Source organism: Panthera leo, chromosome B1 (assembly GCF_018350215.1).
Source record: "Panthera leo isolate Ple1 chromosome B1, P.leo_Ple1_pat1.1, whole genome shotgun sequence".
NCBI lineage: Eukaryota > Metazoa > Chordata > Mammalia > Carnivora > Felidae > Panthera > Panthera leo.
This window is the reverse complement of record NC_056682.1, coordinates 148,877,715-148,901,907: the sequence shown is the minus strand read 5'-3', so window position 1 is coordinate 148,901,907 and position 24,193 is coordinate 148,877,715. Positions and strand designations below refer to the sequence as shown.

Sequence of the window (24,193 nt, the reverse complement as noted above, 5' to 3'; positions counted from 1 at the left end):
CTCAAAAAACTAAAAATAGAACTACCCTATGACCCAGCAATTGTACTACTAGGCATTTATCCACAGGATACAGGTGTGCTGTTTTGAAGGGGCACATGCGCCCTCATGTTTATAGTAGCACTATCAACAATAGCCAAAATATGGAAGGAGCCCAAATGTCCATCGATGGATGAATTGATAAAGAAGAGGTGGTATATATACAATGGAGTATTACTTGGCAATCAAAAAGAATGAAATCTTGCCATGTGCAACTATGTGGGTGGAACTGGAGGGTAGTATGCTAAGTGAAATTAGAGAAAGACAAAAATCATATGACTTCACTCATATGAGGACTTTAAGAGACAAACAGATGAACATAAAGGAAGGGAAACAAAAATAATATAAAAACAGGGAGGGAGACAAAACAGAAGAGACTCATAAATATGGAGAACAAACTGAGGGTTGCTGGAGGGGTTGTGGGAAGGGGGATGGGCTAAACGGGTAAGGGGCACTAAAGAATCTACTCCTGAAATCATTGTTGCACTATATGCTAACTAATTTGGATGTAAATTTAAAAAAAATAAAAAATAAAACGAGTTAATAAATGAGACATAAATAAATAAATAAATAAATAAACATTAAAAAAAATCAGTAAAAAAAAAGAAAAAGAAAACAACTTTTTATTCAGTCACTCACATCAACCTTGGGGCATTTCTCCATTTTCAGTGAGGAGCAAAGTGAGTTCTGAGCTGGGCCCAGGAGCCATGTGAAACTCAGTCACATGTGTCTTCGTCAAATGATGAGGATCATTAGCACGGAAAATAAAGCACACTTAAAATGCCATAGGGTTAAGTAAAAATACCACAAATATCATAAAAGAGACACAAGCCTAATGATACGGAGATGGAAAACAAGATAGCCATTTAGAATGTAATATAAATCATATAAATGCTCACAGAGAAATACTCACAAACATATCAGTCATCTTGAATTTGTAATACATGAAAGAAAATGACTTTTTATTGAATATTTGAACCTAGAAAGGCTGCAGAAGTGGGAGTATTTTATTAAATACGTAACCTTTTCACGCACAGGGTCTTCTTTTCATTTTTGTTGTTTAAATGTTTGTTTAAACTTTAAAACATGGGCATACTTTGAACATCCTGCCCCACAGAGATCTGAAACTGTATTACTATATCTTCTAAGAAATACAAACAAAAATTCACAAACTAATATATCTTTGTTTCTCTATTTTCTTTTTCAGGAAGATCCACTACATTATGTGAAATGATGGGAAAAGCTGGCATGTGGCTGATACAAAATATTGGGATTTTGAATTTCCTCACCCCCTCCTCCCCATCCCACCCCCATTAACTAATTTTGCATTCATTGGAGGACTCTACTGAAAACTTGCCAAAATATTGCCTAATGTAAAACTTTAATCCCTTAGAAAGAGTCTTCCATCCGACATTCAGACATCTTACCGAAAAGACATGGGGCAATGTGTAAAATTTCTTCACACCAGTCCCTCACATGACAGTGTTTCATAGTTCACCTATCACCGAAGATTCCGGGCTACGTAACCGTTGAGAAAAGTGTGAAAGAAGTGTAAGATCATGTGGATATAGCCACTATAAAACAGTCTTTCACTGTCCAACATCTAAGAAAGGATAATTTTTCCCACAAATGTGTGTGCTGCTTCCGCTAGATGCTAGATTCCACCCTCTGCACTGAAGGAGAGTGAATGACATAAATGCAGTCACTGCTCTTGGGAAACTTATAGAATAAGCAGCTATGAAAACTATAGATGTTGGGGCACCTGGGTGGCTCAATCAGTTAAACACCTGACTCTTGATTTCAGCTCAGGTCATGAACTTACTGCTCATGAAATCAAGATAAGATAGAGTCTAGTGTTTTGATACATTGTATTATGATAGCCAGAAAATATACAAAGACCCCAATCCTGACAGTAATACCTTTTCCGTAAAATATGGTTGTACAAGAAAAAAAAAAAAAGAGAGAAAAATGGGAAGAAAAAAAAAGGTTTTGCATACCTACCTTATTGGATCGGTGTGAGAATAAAAAGCTCTATGGCAGTCATTTTTCATTATTTGCAGATGACATATTTTCAAACTTGTCTACTCACTAAAGTTTATTGGTAACCCCCAAACCAATACGTGTAGCGCTTTCATGGTCACTCACAGATATGCACAGAGCAGCAACAAACGTAGATTCACCCAACAGGCATGTTCCCCGTTGAGGCTGAATAAGGCCATACTCTGCCTTGTTGTTTCATTTCAGATTATAAACAAGTGTCCCTTTCCTAGTATATTTTATTACATATCTTTTGCATTTCTGTGCTCTTTCTTGGTGATTTCATTGTTTAGAATGGCCCCTGAGGACAGTGCTGAAGTGTTTTCTAATGTTCCTAAGAGGAGGCAAGAAGATTGTGATGTGCCTCAGAGAGAAAATATGTTTGTTGGCTAAGCTTCATTCAGTTCCATTAGTTATAGCACTTTTGACTATGAATTTGATGGTAATGAATCAATAATATATATTAAATAAAGTGTTTTTAAACAGAAATACACCTGAAACAAAGTTATATGTGTATCAACTGAGGAAAATGTGAGGAGAGACTAGTAGGAACCTAACTGTATATTTCCCCTGGGAGCAATGATTCAATATTTGCTAACACCTTCTGTTATAGAACATAACTACTGTGAATAGTTTCTGAGAAGCCTTTCTCAGAAATTATTTGTTCTGGTGCACTAAAATTCATTCTTTAGTGCATAAACTGAATAATTTTATTTCAATCATTTAAATTGCTTAGTATCACTGGCTAGGCTTGAGACAAATATAGTAAGTAAGATACCAGGAAGGAAATATCCAGTTTAATGTTAACCTACACAAGAAGCCACAAAGTTAGAAATACAAATAAAATAACTTTATGTAATGCACTCCAATTAGTTTATATATAGACTGATTAAATGTCTTATCCATTACATCACACTGTCAAGGAGTAAAATCCACCTGAAATAGTTTATAAGCAAAATTTGTCACACTCATTATTATAACTATGGCTCTGGCTCCCTTTAAATATCTGGGCCGGGATCAGAAATAGCATCACATTTATATACAAGATTTAATCATTTTATATAAAAATAATGTTAATGCACATCATTGCAATTTTGTTAGAACTCTGAGTAAAAAGTTCTGAGTAAAAACGAAGAAAAAAAGTATACGAGGTTTTGAACAGTTATTTCCTTAATGTGAGATGAGATTAATATACCATGCCAGATATTAGCAGAGCATAAGGCAGAAAGAAAAAAGATATAAAACCTTAAGAAAAGGAAAATATTTCCATAAATCTTTGTCTCCATCAATTAATATAATACCACCAGAAAAAAGGATTAATGGATAAATCTTAGCTGAAGCTTAAACTTGGGGAGCCTACTGATAGTGGGAATTTGAAACACAAGGAAAGGTTGTGGTTAATAAATTGAGGGTTCTTTCTTATGTGCATTTCAATGTTTTAACAAGAGTGCTGTCCTCTTACCAAAGTAGTTATATGTAATCTCATAATTAGGTTATATTATCATATGTAGCCTTCACAATCAGGAAAATCTATATATCAAAAGAGACTTCATGAAATGTTGTGAAGAAGAAATATGGATCGATTCAATAACACCTATATTGGACACAATGACACACAAATATAAGAAGCCTAGTTATGGATTTGTCTTTCACTGTATTCAAGGATTTCTGTTAGCATTTCAGATCCTTTTGAATATATAAGTCAACTGCCAACTCCTCAAAAGAATACAAAAATAAATAAATAAATTAATTAAAAGTTGATCAATCAAAGCTAGGTTTATTTGACATAACAAGAAGGGAGAACAGCACCTTGACAGGGTTTTACTATGATTTGAGAAGAAGGAAGTCAAGGGAAGATCATTCTAAGGTGCTGGGGCCTGGGTTGGTAATCACAAGGAAGATTTTGTAAAGCATGGCAATGGTTGGAACTGGGAAAAGTTTATGACATAACTTTGGATTGTTGGACACAGTGAGGTGAGATCTTGAAACTTGTTTTCGTGAATAACCTATGTGTTTTAATAAGTAAACTACATTAGTGGTTACAATTTTTGTTTAATCGACCCTTAAATACACCCTTGGGACATAATGTCCTTGATCTGCTTTCGAGATATGACTATAATTCTCAAACATCTCCTCCCCAGTGGCCTACCAGCACATACTCCCCAGCCACTGGAGTTATAAAAGCAGGTCTTACAGGAGGTGGGGTTGTGGAGATATACTTGCAGCTACCTAAGATGTGTTTCTGCCCTTAAGTCCCCTTAATAAACCATTTATTGTCAAGCAGGACTTGTCAGTCTTTATATTTTGTCTTATGGTTCCTCTGGCCTTTAGAGATCATTTTGCATAAATCTCCCTTTCATGGAACACATGATATATTCACAGGGCTGAAAGGAAAAAACTTCAATCAAGAATACTCTACCTGGGAAGGATGTCATTCAGAATGGAAGGAGAGATAAAGAGTTTCCCAGAATAGAAAACCTAGGAATAAAGGAAGCTGAAAAGAGCTGAAAGACCTACTCAAAACTATAAAACAGTGATGAAATAAATTAAAAATGACACTAACAAATGGAAAAATATTCTATGCTCATGGACTGGAAGAAGTAACATTGTTAAAATGTCCATACTACCTAAAGCAATCTACAGATTCAATGCAATCTCTATCAAAATACCAATAAAATTTTTCATAGAACAAAAATCAATAATACTAAAATTTGTATGGAACCACCAAAGACTCCAAATAGCCAAAGCAATCTTGAGAAAGAAGAACAAAGCTGGAGGCATCACAGTCCCACATTTCAAGACAACTACAAGACTATAGTAATTAAAACAGTGTGGTACTGACACGAAAGCAGGCACACAGATAAATGGAACAGAATAGAGAGCCCAGACATCAACCCACACTTATATGGTCAATGAATCTATAATGAAGGAGGTAAGAAGATACAATGAGGAAAAGACAGTCCCTTCAGTTAATGCTGCTGGAAAAACTGAAAGTTATTTGCAAAAGAATAAAACTGAACCACTTCCTTACAACATATTCAAAATTAAATTCAAAATGGATTACAGACCTAAATATGAAACATGAAATCATAAAGCTCCTAGAAGAAAACATAGGCAGCGATCTCTTTGACACTATTTGCAGCAACATTTCTCTAGGTATGTCTCCTCAAGCAAGGGAAACAAAAGCAAAAATAAACTTCTATTTTTATTATTGGTAATACACCAAAATAAGGTTTTGCACAGGGTAGGCAACCATCAACAAAACATAAAGGCAAGTTACAGGGAGAAGATATTCACAAATGACATATCCACGAAGGGGTCAATATTCAAAATATATAAAGAAATTATACAATCCAACACCAAAGAAACAAAATAATCCAATTAAAAATAGAGGACCTGAATAGACATTTTCTAAAGAAGACAAATAGATGAAGGGGTGCCTGTCTGGCTTAGTCAGTAGAGCTCATGACTCTTGGTCTCAGAGTTGTGAGTTCAAGCCCCATGTTGGGCATGGAGCCTACTTAAAAAAAAAAAAAAAAAGAAGAAGAAGAAGAAGATAACAAACAGATGGCCCACAGACACATGAAAAGATGCCCAACATCACTAATCATCAGGGAAATGCCAATCAGAACCACAATGAGACATCACCTTACATCAGTCAGAATGGCTAGAATCAAAAAGACAAAAAATAACAGCTATTGACAAAGATGTGGAGAAAAAGGAACCACCATCCTGTTGGTGGTGCAGCCACAATAGAAAACAGTATAGAGGTTCCTCAAAAAATTAAAAATAGAAATATCATACGATCCAGTAATTCCACTACTGGGTATTTACCCAGAGAAAACAAAAACACTAATTCAAAAATATATATGCACCCTATGTTTCCTGCAGCATTATTTGCGATAGCCAGCATATGGAAGCAACCCAAAAGTCCATCAATAGATGAATGAATAAAGAAGATATAGTATATATAGACAATGCAATGTTACTCCACCGTAAAAAAAAGAAAAAAGAATGAGATCTTGCCATCTGTGATAATATGGACAGACCTAGGGGGTATTATGCTAAGTGAAGTAAGTCAGAGAGAGAAAGACAAATACCATATGATTTCACTTATATGTGGAATCTAAAAAACAAAGCAAATGAATAAACCAAAAGCAGAAAGACTCAAAAATACAGAGAACCGATGGTTGCTAGAAAAAAGAGGGGGAAGGGGAAAGCAAAATGGGTGAAAGGGAGTAGGAGACACAGGCTTCCAGTTATGGAATGAATGTCAGGAGGATAAAAGGTACAACATAGGGAATATAGTCAAAGTTACTTCAATGGCGCTGTATGGTGACAAATAGTATCTACATTTGTGGTGAGCGTAGCATAACAGATAACTTGTTGAATCACTATGTTGTAACCTAAAACTAATATAACATTGTGTGTCAACTATGCTTCAATAAAAAAAAGAAAAGAAGATTATCTTTAAAAAGTCCATGCCACAAAAAAAAATTTGTGAGGTGAAGGATGTGTTAACTAATTTTATGGAGTAATCATTTCACAATATATTTGTACACCTTAAACCTGCACAATGTTATATCAATGATATCTCAATAAAGTGAGAAAACAAAATTTTAAAATAAAGCATTATGCTAATTATAGTACCAGCACAAAAGACAACATAATGTATAATTTCATTTATATGAAATGCTCAGAATAGGCAATATATAAGACAGAAAGTAGATAAAATGTTGGCTAGGGCTGAGAGATGAAGAAAATGGAGAGTTTCATTAGAGGGTAAAGGTTTCCATCTGGGGTGAAGAAAGTGCTCTAAAATTGATCAGTTTTGTTCACGATGGTTGCACAATTCTGTGAATATACTATGAAATACTAAATTGTACACTTTAAATTTGGCAGTTGTATAATATGTGAATTACATGTCAACAAAATTTCTATGAACAGAACAAAAAAATCCCTTGAACAATCATATCCAAGAAATATAATTCAACTGTATAATAACTTTAATTCTTGTGTCAAGAAGATTGCAGACACAGTTACCTCTTGCCTCTTCAAAATATATTACATAAGATAGGTGATTTGCGCATGCAAGGTCATTGGCTCTTAGCTAGATAATAGAACTTATAATCATCAAACAGACACTAAGCACATGTGTACATAGATGAAGTCATCTGCCTTTGACTTTTTCCGCTTGCCATCCAAATGCTTTGACTGTTCATATAATGTGTTTACTTTGAGTGTAAGCGTTACATTTTAACTTCTTGATTGACTTCTCCTTGGGTATTAGCACAAGCGATGGTAGAAGGAAACAGGAATTTGAAAAGAAGCATTACATTCCACCAGGATGTCTATGAAATGGATTTCAGTTTTTCTGCTGCTACAGCTGAGCTGTTACTTTAGCTCTGGGAGTTGTGGACAGGTGCTGGTGTGGCCCACAGAATACAGCTACTGGATCAACATGAAGACAATCCTGGATGAACTTGTCCAGAGAGGTCATGAAGTGACTGTTCTGACATCCTGAGCTTCCATTCTTGTTGATCCAAGCAAATCATCTACTATTAAATATGAGATTTATCCTACACTTTTACTGAAAGATGATTTTAGGATTCTCTTCAGAAAATTGATCACCAAATGGACATGCGATTTATCGAAAGATACATTCTGGGCATATTTTTCACAACTGCAAGAAAACTCGTGGGAATATTCTGACTGTATTGAAAAGCTCTGTAAAGACACAGTTTTGAACAGGAAACTCATGACAAAATTACAGGAATCAAAGTTTGATGTCATACTTGCAGATACCGTTGGACCCTGTGGTGACCTGCTGGCTGAGCTACTCAAAATACCTTTAGTGTAGAGTCTCCACTTCTCTCTGGGCTTTACATTTGAAGAGTATAGTGGAGGACTTTCTCTCCCTCCATCTTACGTACCTGTTATTATGTCAGAATTAAGTGATCAAATGGCATTCGTGGAAAGAGTAAAAAATATGATATACGTGCTTTATTTTGACTTTTGGTTCCAAACATTTAATCAGAAGAGGTTGGATCAGTTTTACAGTGAAGTACTAAGTCATGTTTTTCACTGGTGGCATGAAGTCTTAATTATCCTAGTGCCTCGGAAGGTACATTTGTATAAAGTCAGAGGAATTTGTCTTTTATAAGTGAAACGATGAAATGAAAATATGAAATGATCTCTCAATCCTCAATCTCACAAATATTACGGAAAGACTTATACAACAGGGTCAGTTTGAACCTGTGGTCCAGTATTAATACATTATACTCCAGGAAGTCAATACCCATAAATAAAGCACCGAGGATTTCTTGAAGCAATTACATATCCATTATTTGTGTGTTTGTTTTTAATATTTAAACTTTTTTTTTTTTACTTTTTTCTGGGTAAAGTGTTTAATCCTTCCTTTGTTTATTAAATACAGGGTGAAAATATTACTTATGATATACTTTATTTTTTAGAATAATTTTAAGTCACAGCATACTGAATCGAGATTTCCCATATAACCCCTGTCCCCACACATTCGTAAGTTCCCCCATTATCAACATCTCCCACCAGAATGGTACATTCATTACAACTGATGAACCTATATTGACACATTATCATCCAAAGTCCATAGTTTACAATAGAATTCACTTTTGGTGTTGTACATTCTATAGGTTTTAACAAATTTGTAATGACATGTACCCGCCACTATTATATCAGAGTAGTGCCTTAAAAGTCCTCTCTGCTGCACCTATTTCCTACATATCCATTTTACTATACTTTTCCCATCTTTAAGAAAAGGCATTAGAAATTTCACCATCTTGATGTAAGCAGACGTGTAGACTAAGGAGTTCCATATTTCTAGCACAACAGTCTGTATAGAGTATTGAGGACATTATTTTCATTTGTTTCTCCTCAGTTTCCTCATTTAAAACTTAAAGTGTTTTGTCACATTACCTGAAAGATTCCTTCACAATTGGAAGATATGGTGGCTCTATCCCAGACTCAGGAACCTATAATATGAAGTTTCTAATGATTACACATTCTTTCACAAGGCCTTACAAATCATGTTTTAAAGGCTTAAAAATCTTGTTGAAGGGTGCACACAACTATGTCACTCCATTAAAGACAAAATGAGCCAAAGTTAACAGGGCACGTGTTTCCATACTTGATGAAAATATTCCAGCTGTTATTTGCAAATATTATTTAATACACAAAAATTATTAAGTTACTCATATGAACCAACTGCAATGGTAAGCACAAGGAATCAAGCCATACCCTCAAAACCTCACAGTTTTCTTGGAAAATCTAGGATCAAGGAAATAACTTGCTAAATTATAGAAATTAGACAGGATTCTAGGGAAAGGTGTTTCCATTGGTTAACTGATTGGGGAGCTCAAATAGTTGCTTACATTTGCATCTGTTACCTTTGCAGCATTTCAGAGTAAACAGATGTGTGTTTAATTTGATAGTGGCTTAGGTTTAATAATCGTTTATGATTGTGAATGTACTACTGTGATGTTAGAAATGAGCCTCTTACACTTTGTCTTTTATATATACATGTGAACAACATATATATGTAAATATATATTTGCATCATTATATATGTTTGCATCATCATACATGCTTTGTATCATATATGTATTGTGTGTGTGCATAATTAAACCACAAACACTTTTAAACATTTTTGGCTAAATTATTCCAAACTCCTTTCAGAAAATTCCCTCATATATTCACATTATATTACTTTCATCTCCTCTACCTGTTGCTTGGTGTGGGTTTATTTATTTATTTATTTATTCATTTATTTATGTACTTACTTATTTACTCTTTTTTTCTATTAAGTTTTTATTTTGATTCCGGCATAGTTAACAGACAGTGTTATGTTCATTTCAGGTGACAATACAGTGAATCAACAATTCCATCCATCACTCAGTGCTCACCACAACAAATGCGCTCATTAATCCCCATCACCTATTTTACCCATTCCCCTCATTCACCTCCCCTCTGATAACCATCAGTTTGTTCTCTACAGTTAAGAGTCTGTTTCTTGATTTGTCTCTCTCTCTCTTTTTGTCCTTTGCTTGTTTGTTTCATTTCTTAAATCCATACATAAGTGAAATCATTTGGTATTGGTCTTTCTCTGACTTAATTTCACTTAGCATAATACTCTCTAGCTCCATCCATGTCATTGCAAATGGTAAGATTTCATTTTTCTGTATCCATTCAATCTACAGACGCTTGGGCTGTTTCCATATTTGGCTATTATAGATAATGCTGCTATAAACATATGGGTACATGTATCTGTTTGAATTAGTATTTTTGTATTTTGGGGTATATGGTAGTGCAATTGCTGGATCGTAGGGTAGTTCTATTTTTAACTTTTTGAGAAATCTCCACACTTGTTTGTGTTTTTTATTTTAGCCATTCTGAAAGGTGTGAAGTGGTATCTCATTGCAGTTCTGACTTGTATTTCCCTGATGATAACTGATGTGGAGCATCTTTTCATGTGTCTATTGGCTATCTGTATCTCTTCTTTGGAGAAATGTATGTTTATGTCTTCTGTCAATTTTTAATTGGATTATTTGGTTTTGCGATGTTGAGTTGCACAAATTATTTATATATTTTGGATAACTTACGCTTTCTTGTATATATCATTTGCAAATATCTTCTCCCATTCAGTTAAATTGCCCTTTAGTTTTGAAAATTATTTCCTTCATTGCACAGAAGGTTTATTTTATTTTGGTGTAATCCCAATAGTTTATTTTTGCTTTGGTTTCCCTTGCCTCAGGAGAAAAATCTAGAAAACCATATCTACAAAAATATTGCTACTGCTCATGTCAGAGACAGTACTCTCTTTGCTCTCCTCTAGGATTTTTACGTTCTCAGGTCTCACATTTAGGTCTTTAACATATTCTGAATGTATTTTTGTGTATGGTGTAAGAAAGTGGTCTAGTTTTATACTTTGTATGTGGCTATCCAGTTTTACCAACATCATTTGTTGCAGAGATTTTTTTCCCATTGGATATTTTTTCCTGTTTTGTCAAAGATTAATTGGCCATATAATTGTGGGTTCATTCTGGGTTTTCTATGCTGTTCCATTGATCTATGTGTCTGTCTTTGTGTCAATACAATACTGTTTTGATTACTACAGCCTTGTAGTATAACTTGAATTCAGGAATTGTGATACCTCCAGTTTTTTTCTTTTTCAAGATTGCTTTGGCTATTTGGGTCTTTTGTAGTTCCATACAAATTATAGGATTGTTTGTTCCAGCTCTGTGAAAAATGCTGTTGGTGTTTTGATAGGGATTATATGAAATCTGTAAATTACTTTGGGTAGTGCAGACAGTTTAGTATTTGTTCTTCCAATCCATGAGCTACTCTGAGTATCTCAGTTAGTTAAGCATCCAGCTCCTGATTTCGGCTCAGGTCGTGATCTCATGGTTTATAAGTTCAAGCCCCACATCTGGCTTTGTGCTGACATTGTGGAACCTGTTTGGGATTCTCTCTCTCTGCCCATCCCCCACTTGTGCTTGCTCTCTCTCTCAAAATAAATAAACTTAAAATAAATGAATATAACCACTAACACCTGCATCCTATTATAAAATTGAACTATGTGAAAGTCTTTGATTTCATGACCAAATTCTCTTTTCTTCCTGACCTTTAAACATATTCACGTGACTGGGGCTTCTGAATGGCTCAGCCAGTTAAGTGTCTAACTTGGCTCAGAGCATGATCTCATGGTTCACAAATTTGAGCCCCGCATCGGACTCTGTGCTGACAGCTCAGTGCCTGGATCTTGCTTCAGATTCTGTGTCTCCCTCTCTCTCTGCCCCTCCCCCACTTGCACTCTGTCTCTCTCTCTCTCAAAAATGAATAAACATACATATTTTTAAAAAAATATTCACCTGGCTGCTTTCACTCTCATATTCAGCCTTTGATAGGTAACAGATGTAAGGTCTTACTACCTGGTTAACCTCTTAAGGCTCAACACAGAGGCAGCAGACAGAAATGCCCATCTTCCAGTCTTTCCCTGAAAGAGGTCTATTTCGTACTTTAAAAGCTGCTTCCCAAGGAATAGGCTTCCAATTCAGCACAAATCTATCAACAGATTGCAATTCTCCCTGGAGTCCAGGGAGGCCTGTGGGTACCATTTTCATGTTCACATTTTTGCCCATTGCAGATTACCACTGCTTCACTGGAATGAGGTTGTACACACGTCTGACATGCCAGTTTTTGTGGCAGCTGCACAGGAAACACCAAACTTGATCCTTGGTTCTGGGATATTCTTCAAATACATCACACATTAGGTCACAAAAATGTCTAAATAAACTTAAGAAAATTGAAATCATATCAAGCAACTTTCCTGACTTCGTCAGAAGTGTCAGAAGTGTTGTAGTGTGGAATAATAAGAAATATATAGATTGGTCTTGATTCCCAGGTCCTGACAGAGAGCTCCTAAACTCCTTATAAATTTCTTAGTGGTAAGTACACTAGAACATCTTCTATTCTAACAATTGGTCTTTGATCCCTGTCCCTGACACAAGGCTTCTAAAACTCTTATATATTCCTAAGTGATAAGAACACTAAGAGCATCTTTTATTCTAATGAGGTAACTCTAGGCCGACTCCTGGGTGGGATCTGGTCACCAGAAAGACCACAGCATAATTTGATCTTGCAACTTTCAACCTCACTCCCCACTGCTTTAGACAGAGCAAAGGAGCTAGGACTGGAGTTAATATTGATCATGCCTACATGAGGAAGCCTCTATAAAAACTCCAAAAAGTACAAGGTTCAGAGAGCTTTTAAATGGGAGAACACATCCATGGATTGGGGGAACAATGGAACAAATGGAACATAGAACAAATGGAACATGGAACAAATCCACTGATATAGAACCTACTACAATCCAAAACCTCTAAGACTTTGTCTTACGTGTCTTCTCATTTGGCTGTTCACATCCTTTAATACTCTGATAGACATAATTAAGTGTTTCCCTGACTTCTGTGAACTGTTCTAGCAACTTATCAAATCCAAAGAGGGAGGAGGCCATGGAAACTTACAATTTGTAGCCAAGTTGAACAGAAGTTGAGGGTAACCAGAGTATGGACTACTTGTAATTGGCATCTGAAGTGACATCTCATGGGACAAGAGCCCTTAACCTGTGAAATCTGTTGCCTCCAGGTAGCTGGTGTCAGAATCAAATTCGAGGACACCCAGGTGGTATCACAGAGAATTTCTTGATATGGTAAAAAACAAAACAAAACACATATTTGGTGGCCAGTTGTGTCAAGAATGTTTTTAGCATGGTAGTAGTATAAGAGTAAGGAGAAACACAGGAAGAAGACTGGAATGTTTTCTTACATTAAGAAACTAGAAATCAATTCAGAAAAGAAAACTGGTAAATTCACAAATATGTAGAGATTAAACAACATACTACTAAACAACCAGTGGGTCAAAGAAGAAATTAAAGGGAAATCAAAAAATATCTTAACGATAAATGAAAATACAGGTATAAAGTAAGAAAATTTATAACATGCAGCAGAAGCAGTTCTAGAGAGAAGTTCATATGGATAAACACCTATACTAACTTTATTTTTTTTAATGTTTATTTTTGAGACAGAGAGAGACAGAGCATGGAAGGTGGTGGTGGGCGGGGTGGTCAGAGAGAGGGAGACACAGAATCGGAAGCAGGCTCCAGGCTCGAGCTGTCAGTGCAGAACCCGACGTGGGGCTCTAACTCACAAACTGTGAGATCATGACCTGAGCTGAAGTCGGACACTTAACCGACTGAGCCACCCAGGTGCCCCAACATCTACACTAACTTTAAAAGAAAGATCCCAAATTAAAAAAAGTTTTTTTACACCTCAATGAACTAGAAAAGGAACAAACCACACTCATTATTAGACGGAGGGAAATAACAAAGATCTGAACAGAAATAAATGAAATAGAGACTAAAAGACAATAGAAAAGATAAATGAAACTAAGTGCCATTTTTTAAAAAGATGAACAAAATAGAAAACCTATAGCTAGACTTACAAAGAAAAAAGAGAAAAGACTCAAAAGAATAAAATTAGAAATTAAAGAAGAGACGTAACAGCTATAACACACAAATATGACAAATCATAAGAGGCTACTGTGAAAAAATACATGCCAACAATTTGAACTACCTACAAGCAATGGGCAAATTCCTAGAAACACACAACCCACGGAGACTGAATCATGAAGGAATAGAAAATCTGAACTGACCACTTATCAGTAAGCAAATTGAAACAGTAATCATATCACTCAAAAAATAAAAGAGCAGGAGCAGGTAGCTTCACTACCAAATTCTACCAAACATTTAAAGAAAAATTATAGCCAATCCTTCTCAAACTCTTCCAAAAAAATAGGAGAGAACAGTCCAAATTTATTTTATGAGGCCCACATTAACCTGAAACCAAAATCAGACAAGAACACTATAAGAAAAGAAAATTAGAGGTCGATATCCCAGATGACACGGATGTTAAAATCCTCAACAAAATAATAGCAAGCTGAATTTAACCACAGATTAAAGGAATGTATTAAAAAATTGCATACCATCATCAAGCGGAATTTATTCCAAGGATGGTTCAACATCTGCTAGTCAATCCATGTAACATACCACATCAAAAAAAGTACAGATGAAAGTCATATGATCATCTCAATAAATGCAGGAAAAAAACCTACCTACGAAAGTCAACATCCATTTATGACATAAACTCTCAACAAAGTGGGTATAGAAGGAAAACACCTCAACATAATAAAGGCCATTTATGGCCATCTCACAGCTGGTACTCAAAGGTGAAAAGCTGAAAGGTTTCCCTCTAAGATAAGGAGCAAGACAAGATACCCACTCTTGCCACCTTTATTTAACATAGTACTGGCAGTCCTTCCCATAGCATTAGGCAAGAAAAAAATAAAATCACCCACATTGGAAAGGAAGGATTAAGACTGTCTCTATTTTCAGGTGACATAATATTATATGTAGAAAACCATAAAGACTACACACACACATAGACACACACACTACTAGAAGTAATGAAGGATTTCAGTAAACTTGTAGTGTACAAAATCCAAACACAAATCTCAGTTGCATTTCTATACCCTAACATCAACTATCAGAAAGGAAAATTAAGCTGTCTTCCTCAGTGCTACCTGAAAAAGTGGCAGCCATCTCCTACTGGGCATCATGGCCACCCTCAGACCTCTGGTGAAACCAAAGATCATTAAAAAGAGGACCAAGAAATTCATCCAGCACCAGTCAGAAATTCAATATGTCAAAACTAAGTGCAACTGGAAGAAACCCAGAGACATTGGCAATAAGGTGCACAGAAGATTCAATGACCAGATCTTGATGTCCAACATTGGCTATGGGAACAAGAAAGTAAAGTACATGCTGCCCAGTGGCTTCTGGAAGTTCCTAGTCCACAACATCAAGGAGCTTAAAGCACTACTGTTCTTCAGCAAATCTTACAGTGCAGAGATTGCTCACAATGTCTCCTCTAAGAACTGTAAAGTCATTATGGACAGAGCAGCCCAGTTGGCCATCAGAGTCACCAATTCCAGTGCATGCTGCACAATGAAGAAAATGAATAGACAGCTTATGTGCATGTCATATTTGTGTTAAAAAAAGAGAAATTAAGAAAGCAACCCCATATATAATTGTACCAAAGAGAACAAATACTTAAATACATTTAACTAGGGAGGCGAGATATCTGTACACTGAAAATTAAAGAGACTGATGAAAGAAACTGAAGAAGACTCAAATAAATAGAAAGATATTTCATGCTCATGTATGGGAAGAAGTAACATTGTTAAAATGTCCACACTACCCAAAGCAATCTATAGATTCAATGCAATCCCTATCAAAATTCCAATAGTATTTAGTATTTTTCTTTTATTTAAAATGTTTATTGATTTTTGAGAGACAGAGAGAGACAGAGTATGAGCGGGGAAGGGGCAGAGAGAGGGAGACACAGAATCTGAAGCAGGCTTCAGGCCCTGAGCTGTCAACACAGAGACTGACGCAGGGCTTGAACTCACGAACTGCGAGATCATGACCTGAGCTGAAGTCGGATGCTCAACCGACTGAGCCACCCAGACACCCGTTAGTATTTTTCATGGAAATAGAGCAACCCTAAAATTTGTAGGAAACCACAAAAGGCCCCAAATAGTGAAAGCAATCTTGAAAAACAAGTACAGAGCTAGAGGTGTCACACTTTCTGATTTTAAATCATGTTACAAACCTATAGTGATCTTAACAGTAAAATATTGGCAAAAGAGATCAAAGGAACAGAATAGAGAGCCTGGAAATAAACTCACACATATATGGTCAATTAACTTAAGACAAAGGAGGCAAGAATATGCAATGGGGAAAGGACACTATTTTCAATAAATATTGGGGAAACAGGACAGTCACATGCAAAATAAGAACACTGGACCCCTATATTGCACCCTACACAAAAATTAACTCAAAATGGATTGAAAACTTAGATATGAGACCTGAAACTATAAAACTTCTAGGAGTAAAACATAGGGGATCTGCTTCTTGATACTGGTCATTGCAATAACTTTTTAGATATAACACAAAAAGCAAAGGCAACGAAAGCAAAATAAACCAGTGGGACAACACCAAAATAAAAGGCTTCTGCATAGCAAAGGAAACTGTCAACAAGATGGAAAGGTAATTTGTAGAATGAGAGAATATATTTACAAATTATCTTCCTGATAAGCAGTTCACATCCAAAATATATGTAAATAACTCATGTAACTCAATAGCAAAATAACAAACAATCCAATTAAAATAATGGGTAAATGAACTGAATAGACGTTTTTCCAAAGGAGACACACAAATAGCCAACAGGTACATGAAAAGATGCTCAACATCACTAATCATCATGGAAATGCAGAAACAAAATAATGAGATGTCACCTAACACTTATTAAAATGGCCCTTATCAAGAAGACAAGAGGTAACAAGTGTTGGCAAGGATGTGGAGAAAAAGAAACCCTTGTGCACTTCAGTGGGAATGTAAATTGGTGCAGCCACCACAGAAAACACTAGGGAGGTTCTTTAAAATATTAAAAGTAAAACTATTGTATGACCCAGCCACCCAAGGAAATGAAATCACTATCTCAAAAAGGTATCTGCACTCCCATGTTTACTTTGGCATTATTTACAATAGCCATAACATAGGAACATTCTAAGTGTCATCAGTGATGAATGGATAAAGAAAATGTGGTGTATTGATATATACCTAGGGATATTATTAAGTCATAAAAAAGAAAGAAATCATGCCATTTGTGACAACATGAATGGACTTCAAGGGCATGATGCTAAATGAAATAAATCAGACAGAGAAGACAAATACTGTATAATCTCACTTGTATGTGAAATCAAAAAAATTGAACTCACAGCAATGGTGAACCGGCTGGTGGTTGCCAGAGATAAAAGCTGGAGTTTGGGGGAAATGGGTTAAGGTGGTCAAAAGTACAAACTTTTAGTTATGATATAAATAAGATCTGGGGATGTAATATACAGCATGTTGACTATAATCAATGATATTGTATTGTATATTTGAAAGTTGTTAAAAGAATAGATCTTACAAGTTCCCATTACAAGAAAAAAGATTTGTACCTATGTGAGGTGATGGATATTAACTAAACTTATATATATACACACAATATATACATGCACCAAATTATTAAGTGGTATACCTTACAGTGTTATATGCCAATATCTCTTAGTAAAACCAGAAAATAGATTTTTAAAACACAGACACTAGAAAAAGAAGAGCAAACAAAACTCAAATATAGTAGAAGAAAGGAAATAACAAAGATTAGAGCTGAGATACCCAAAAACGGAGAATAACAAACAGTAAAGCAAAAGAACAGAACCAAAAATTTGGTTCTTTCAATATATCAACAAAATTAATAAATCTCTAGCTAGATGGACACCCCAAAAAAGAAAAGACACAAATTTCTAAAATAAGAAATGAGATTGGAGATACAACTAGCAACCTTAGGCAAATAAAAAGGATCATAAGAGAACATTAACAGAAACTGTATGCCAGCAAATGAGATATAGGTGAAATGGACAAATCACTAGATAGACATGAATATGAAAAGAACTCAAGTAGAAACAGAAAATCTGAATAGACCTATGACAACAACAACAAAAAGATTGATTGAATTAGGGATCAAAAAACTACCACAAAGGAAAGCCCAGGCCCAGATGGATCCATTGAGTGATTCTGCCAAGAATTTAAAGAAAAATTAGTATCAATTATTTTTTAAAATTCTCCAAAAAATACAAGAGCAGAAAATACATTCAATAAAACATGATACTAAAACCAAACACGGGGCGCCTGGGTGGCGCAGTCGGTTAAGCGTCCGACTTCAGCCAGGTCACGATCTCGCGGTCTGTGAGTTCGAGCCCCGCGTCAGGCTCTGGGCTGATGGCTCGGAGCCTGGAGCCTGTTTCCGATTCTGTGTCTCCCTCTCTCTCTGCCCCTCCCCCGTTCATGCTCTGTCTCTCTCTGTCCCAAAAATAAATAAAAAACGTTGGAAAAAAAAAATTTAAAACCAAACAATGACATCACAAGAAAACTACAGACCAATATCCCTTTTGAATATACCCAAAAACCCTCAAAAAAATGCTAGTGAACCAAATCTTTAACCATGTAAGAAGAATTATATATACACACACACACAAATGGAACTAATCCCAGGAATGCAAAGTGGCTTTAATATCTGAAAAATCAATTAATATAATACCACATACAAATAGAATAAAAGACAAAACTGCATGATTATCTCAATAAATGCAAACAAATTCACTGTTGTTATTCTATGAACTCCAACAACCTTCATGACAAGAATACTCAATATATCAAGGAATAGAAGTGAGCTTCCTCACACTGAGAAAAGGCATTTACAAAAAATCCATGCCAACATCATACTTAATGGTGAAAGACCTAATGCTTTCATTCTTAGATAAGGAAAAAGACAAGGAAAGCCAGTCTCTTCACTTTCATTTAATGTAGTATGTAGGTACTAGCTAAGACTTTAAACAAGAATATGAAATAAAATAAATCCTAATTTGCAAGGAAGAAGTAAAACTATTGACTGATGACATGATCTTATGTAGAGAAAATCTAAGGGTGACACTAAAATAATATTATATCAAAACACAAACTAAGGAAGTTTTCAGGATACAAGATCAATACACAGAAAGCAATTGAGTGTCTATATATTTTGCAATGACCACTCCAAAATGAAATTAAGAATACAATTCCATTTACAATACCATCAAAAAGAATAAAATACTTAGGAATAAATTTAACAAAGGAAATTCAAAACTCACACCATTGAAAACTCTAAAATACTGTGGAAGGACATTAAAGACTATCTAAATCACTTCCTGATTTCAGAGCCAACTATAAATCTACAGTACTCAAGGGAGTGTGTTACAGGCATAGCGATAGATGTATAGATCAATAGATTTTAAATCCAGAATAATTCCTTCTGGGAAAATTAATTATCCACATGTGAAAGAATGAAGTTGGATCACTCTACCTCAAACCATATACAAAAATTAACTCAAAATAAATAAAAAATCTAATGTAAGACTTAGAAAAATAATTTTAAAAGCTCTTAGTAAAAAATATGGGGTAATATTTGTAACCTTAGATTCAACAATGTTTTCTTAGGTAAAACACCAAAAGCACAAACAACCAAATTAAATTTGTATTAGTTGAACATCAAAATTAAAATTATTGTGTTTCAAAGGATATCATCAAAAAAGTGAAAAATAAACAACCCACAGAATTAGAGAATATATTTGCAAATCATGTCTGATAATGAGCTTGTACTGAAAATATATAAAGAAATACTACAACTCAATAATAGGAAAATAACCAATAAAAAATGAGTATCTAAAGTATCTAAAACAAATTTCTACATGGAAGATATACAAATGACCAATAAGCACATGAAAAAAAATGCTCAACATCGTTAGGCATCAGGGAAATATAAGTGAAAACCACAATGAGATACAACTTCATGCCCAGTACCATAACTATAAACAAAAAGACAATAACAAGTGTTGACAAGAATGTGGGGAAATTAAAATCATTATATATTGCTTCTAGGAATTAAAAATGGTACAGCCACTTTGGAAAACAATTTGCAAATTCCTCAAAGGTTAAACAGAGAGTGACTATATGAACCAGCAATTCCACTTCTCGGTATATACCCATGAAAAACGACAACGTGCACATGTGCAGATTTTTCACCTCCCGGTTAAATGTTCACCTAACAATTTTATTCCCTTTGATGCAACTGTAAGTGGGATTCCTTTCTTAATTCCTCTTTCAGATAGTTCATTGTTAGTGTATAGAAACTCAACTGGGTTTTGTATGTTGCTTTTGATCCTGCAATTTTACTGAATTCATTTATTAGTTGTAACAGTTTTTTGGTGGAGTCTTTAGCATTTTCTATATATATCATGCCACCTTCAGAGAGAATTTTACTTCTTTTCTGCTTGGGAGCAGGTTCCATATTGTCAGTGCAGAGCCCAGGGCAGGGCTCAAACTCATTAACCTTGAGATCATGACCTGAGCTGAAACCAAGACTTAGGCGCTTAACCAAATGAGCCACCCAGGCATCTCTCAAATTTTTATCAAGCAGTATGATGTTAGAGGTGAGCTTGCCAGATATGGCCTTTATTATACTGAAGTATGTTCCTGGTATACCTAATTTGGTGGGAGCTTTTATCATGAAAGGATGTTAAATTTTGTCAACTGCTTTCCTGCACCTATTAAAATAATTATATGACTTTTATCCTTCATTCTGTTAGTGTGATGTATCATGTTAATTTGTTGAATCATCCCTGCATACCAGAGATGATTTCCACTTGGCATGGTGAAAGATCTTAATGTGCCTTTGAATTTGGTTGTTAGTATTTTGTTGGTGAATGTACTGATGTGAATGACATTAGAGATAAAATGTTCCTCTCACATTTCTCTCACATCACCTTTCATATATATATATATATATATATATAAATATATATGTAGATCTATATAGATATACACAACACCCACACACAATTGCTTTATCAAAGAACACTGTCAAACATCTTTGGCTCATCATTCCAAATTGCTTTCAGAAAATTACTACAGTCATATGACAAAATTCTCATTTCGTCTAACAGTTGTTTTATGTTTTTGTATGTGTTTTTCCACCCACAAAGAACCAATATATTATCTGAGTTAATGGCGAAGGCTCAAATATGGCTCATTTGAACCTACTGGGATTTTGAATTTTCTCGTCCACTCTTACCACATTTTCATTTTGTTGGGGGACTCACCTGCAAACCTGCTGAACCCCTGCCTAAGGTAATATATTTCTTTATTTTGCTTTGGTCACTTTGCATTTTCAATATGAATGATTCTATTCTTTACTTAGTTTATTTATAGTGAGAGAGATATGGGAAGCTAAAGTGACCTGCCAATTAGAAACTCACGTATTTCTATACAACACAAGTACCTGAATTTCGTTAACATTACAAAATAAAGTGGAATTCCTGGGAGACTTTGAGAATAGTGTCAGTTAAATCAAGGCCTAAATTATTCAATACATAAGTAAGTAGCAGATATTCACTAAAAGAATACTTCCAAAGTAGTTAGCATATTCTAAAGGTAAGTGCCAACATGCAGGGAAACTGTAGTTTCATGATCACCGACCTGACACTCTATCTGGAAAGACAGAATACAAGCACATAATAAAAACAGAATGAAACATGTTATAATAATGAAGGATCACAGCGGTAAGGAACATTCAGTGGGAATCACAGAGAGCATATCTCAGTCATTGATAATCAAGGTGCAATCCACGGGATATGCAGAAGGATATACAGAAGGATATGTAGAAGTGATGGGAGCAGAGAGTAAGGAAGACACAAAAGCAAAGCATGTAAAAGAAGGATGACAGTTCTCAAGAGCTCCAAATTTAGCCTAGCAGGAAGATGCCAAGTGAAGGACAGATGATGCTGGAGGGAGAAGCTGGAGACAGACAATCATAAGGAGGTTCAAACCTCTAGTAAGGGCATTAAGGAGAAAACGAAAAGGTTTAAGAAAGGGAGTAATATGATCACATTTCCTTCTTTAAAAAATCCCTCGGGATGTAGTCACTGAGTTAGCCTGCAAAAGAGCAAGAGTGAAAAGGGGGACCACTCAGCAGGCTGTTGCAAAATATAGGCAGCAATTATGGAAAACTACACTACACTGTTCATAGAGAGATGATAGTAATAATCATCATTGCTCGTATTGCTGCTGTGGAGGAAAAAATAGTACACATAAAACATCCCAAATATCTTTGGCACATACTCAGTAATCCAGAAGAAATGTTAACTCGGTATTATTGTTATTTTGGTACTATCACATACTATTAATAATCAACCCAATGGTGCCAACCACCCAGATCTAATTCCTCATTTAATAGGAACTGGTTTTCTAACACATCAAGATTATACTCTCTAGAAAAGTCCTAGAGAGCAGGTATCCTATGGAGTTGTTTAAAAGTATATGTGTAAGGATTGGCAATGAGACAAGCATGTTAAAATGCTCACCTTTTTTGGTAAGGGTTAAGGCTTTTTGCCAGTTCTCTAACTAAAAGGAAAACCATTCCTCGATGATATAAATGTGTTCCCTAACAGTGTTGGAGCTAAATCCAACATTTATTTGCATCTGCTCCAGTATTTAAATCACTCCTCAACTACGTGAGTGGAACTAGAGGGTATTATGCTAAACGAAATTAGTCGGAGAAGGACAAATATCATATGATTTCACTCATATGAGGACTTTAAGACAAAAAACAGATGAACATAAGGGAAGTGAAAATAATATAAAAACAGGGAAGGGGACAAAACATAAGAGAGTCTTAAATATAGAGAATAAACAGAGGGTTGCTGGAGGGTTTGTGGGAGGGGGGGTTGGGCTAAATTGGTAAAGGGGCATTAAGGAATCTACTCCTGAAATCACTGTTGCACCATATGCTAACTTGGATGTAAATTGAAAAATAAATAAATTATTAATAATAAAAAACATTCCTCATATGAAATCCCATGATTTTACATCTTAGAGCATTTAAAAAAGTTTTTTTTTTTATGTTGTTATTTACTTTTTGAGATAGAGAGAGACAGAGCATGAGCAGTGGAGGGGCAAAGAGAGAGAAGGAGACACAGAATCTGAGGCAGGCTTCAGGCTCTGAGCTGTCAGCACAGAGCCCGACGCGGGGCTCGAACTCACAAAGTGTGAGATCATGACCTGAGCTGAAGTTGGACACTTAACCGACTGAGCCACCCAGGCACCCCCCATCTTAGAGCATTTTAAAAGAGTGACTTAGTCTGTTAGAACAGATGTTTTCTTCCTACACCAAATTTACAGAAAACCTCAGTAAAGCTCCCCTAGGGAATATAGGTCTCAACATCATAGCTGCCTGACAGAATGAGCACAGAGAAAATGTAGACTTCATATATAATAAGAACCATAAATTCTGCCATATAATAAAGATCAAATAATCTCTACCACTTGAATCTTAAAACTACCCACAGTTTAAAATTACAAACAATTCTATTCAGTTTATAGGATGATATTCCTTATGAAGGAAAACAATAATCTAATACATTTTAAATTGATAAATCTTTAAAACATAAATAGGAAGCAAATGATCTTTAGTGGACTACTTTACAATTCTTAAGAGATCCTTTTGTCTACCTCTTTACTGGTAGCAACATAAAACTGGTATCTTATTTGAGAGTAAAACACAATGTATCTTTTGATTGCAAATTATTTATGCTACCTCTGATAAGTTTCACAAAGTTCAATGACAGTGGTAAAATTAGTGAAAGTTCTACCTTAGCTAACCTTATTCTTAAAAGATTTCCTCTTTCAGTTTTGAGAAAATAATTGTCAGTAGGAAGGAGAAAAAAAAGGAGGAAGAGAAGGACAAGAAGGATGTGTGGCAGATAATAATGATTGCTAATAGTAGCTGTTGTTATTAAGTTGCAAAACCAAGATTTGAATCCATGTCAGTGACTG

General features: G+C 35.3%; 1 pseudogene; it reads left to right on the top strand.

Moving 5' to 3' along the window:
* The first annotated feature begins 7,420 nt into the window (after positions 1-7,420).
* LOC122218496 overlaps positions 7,421-24,193 on the top strand; it is a 30,847-nt pseudogene continuing 14,074 nt past the window's right edge.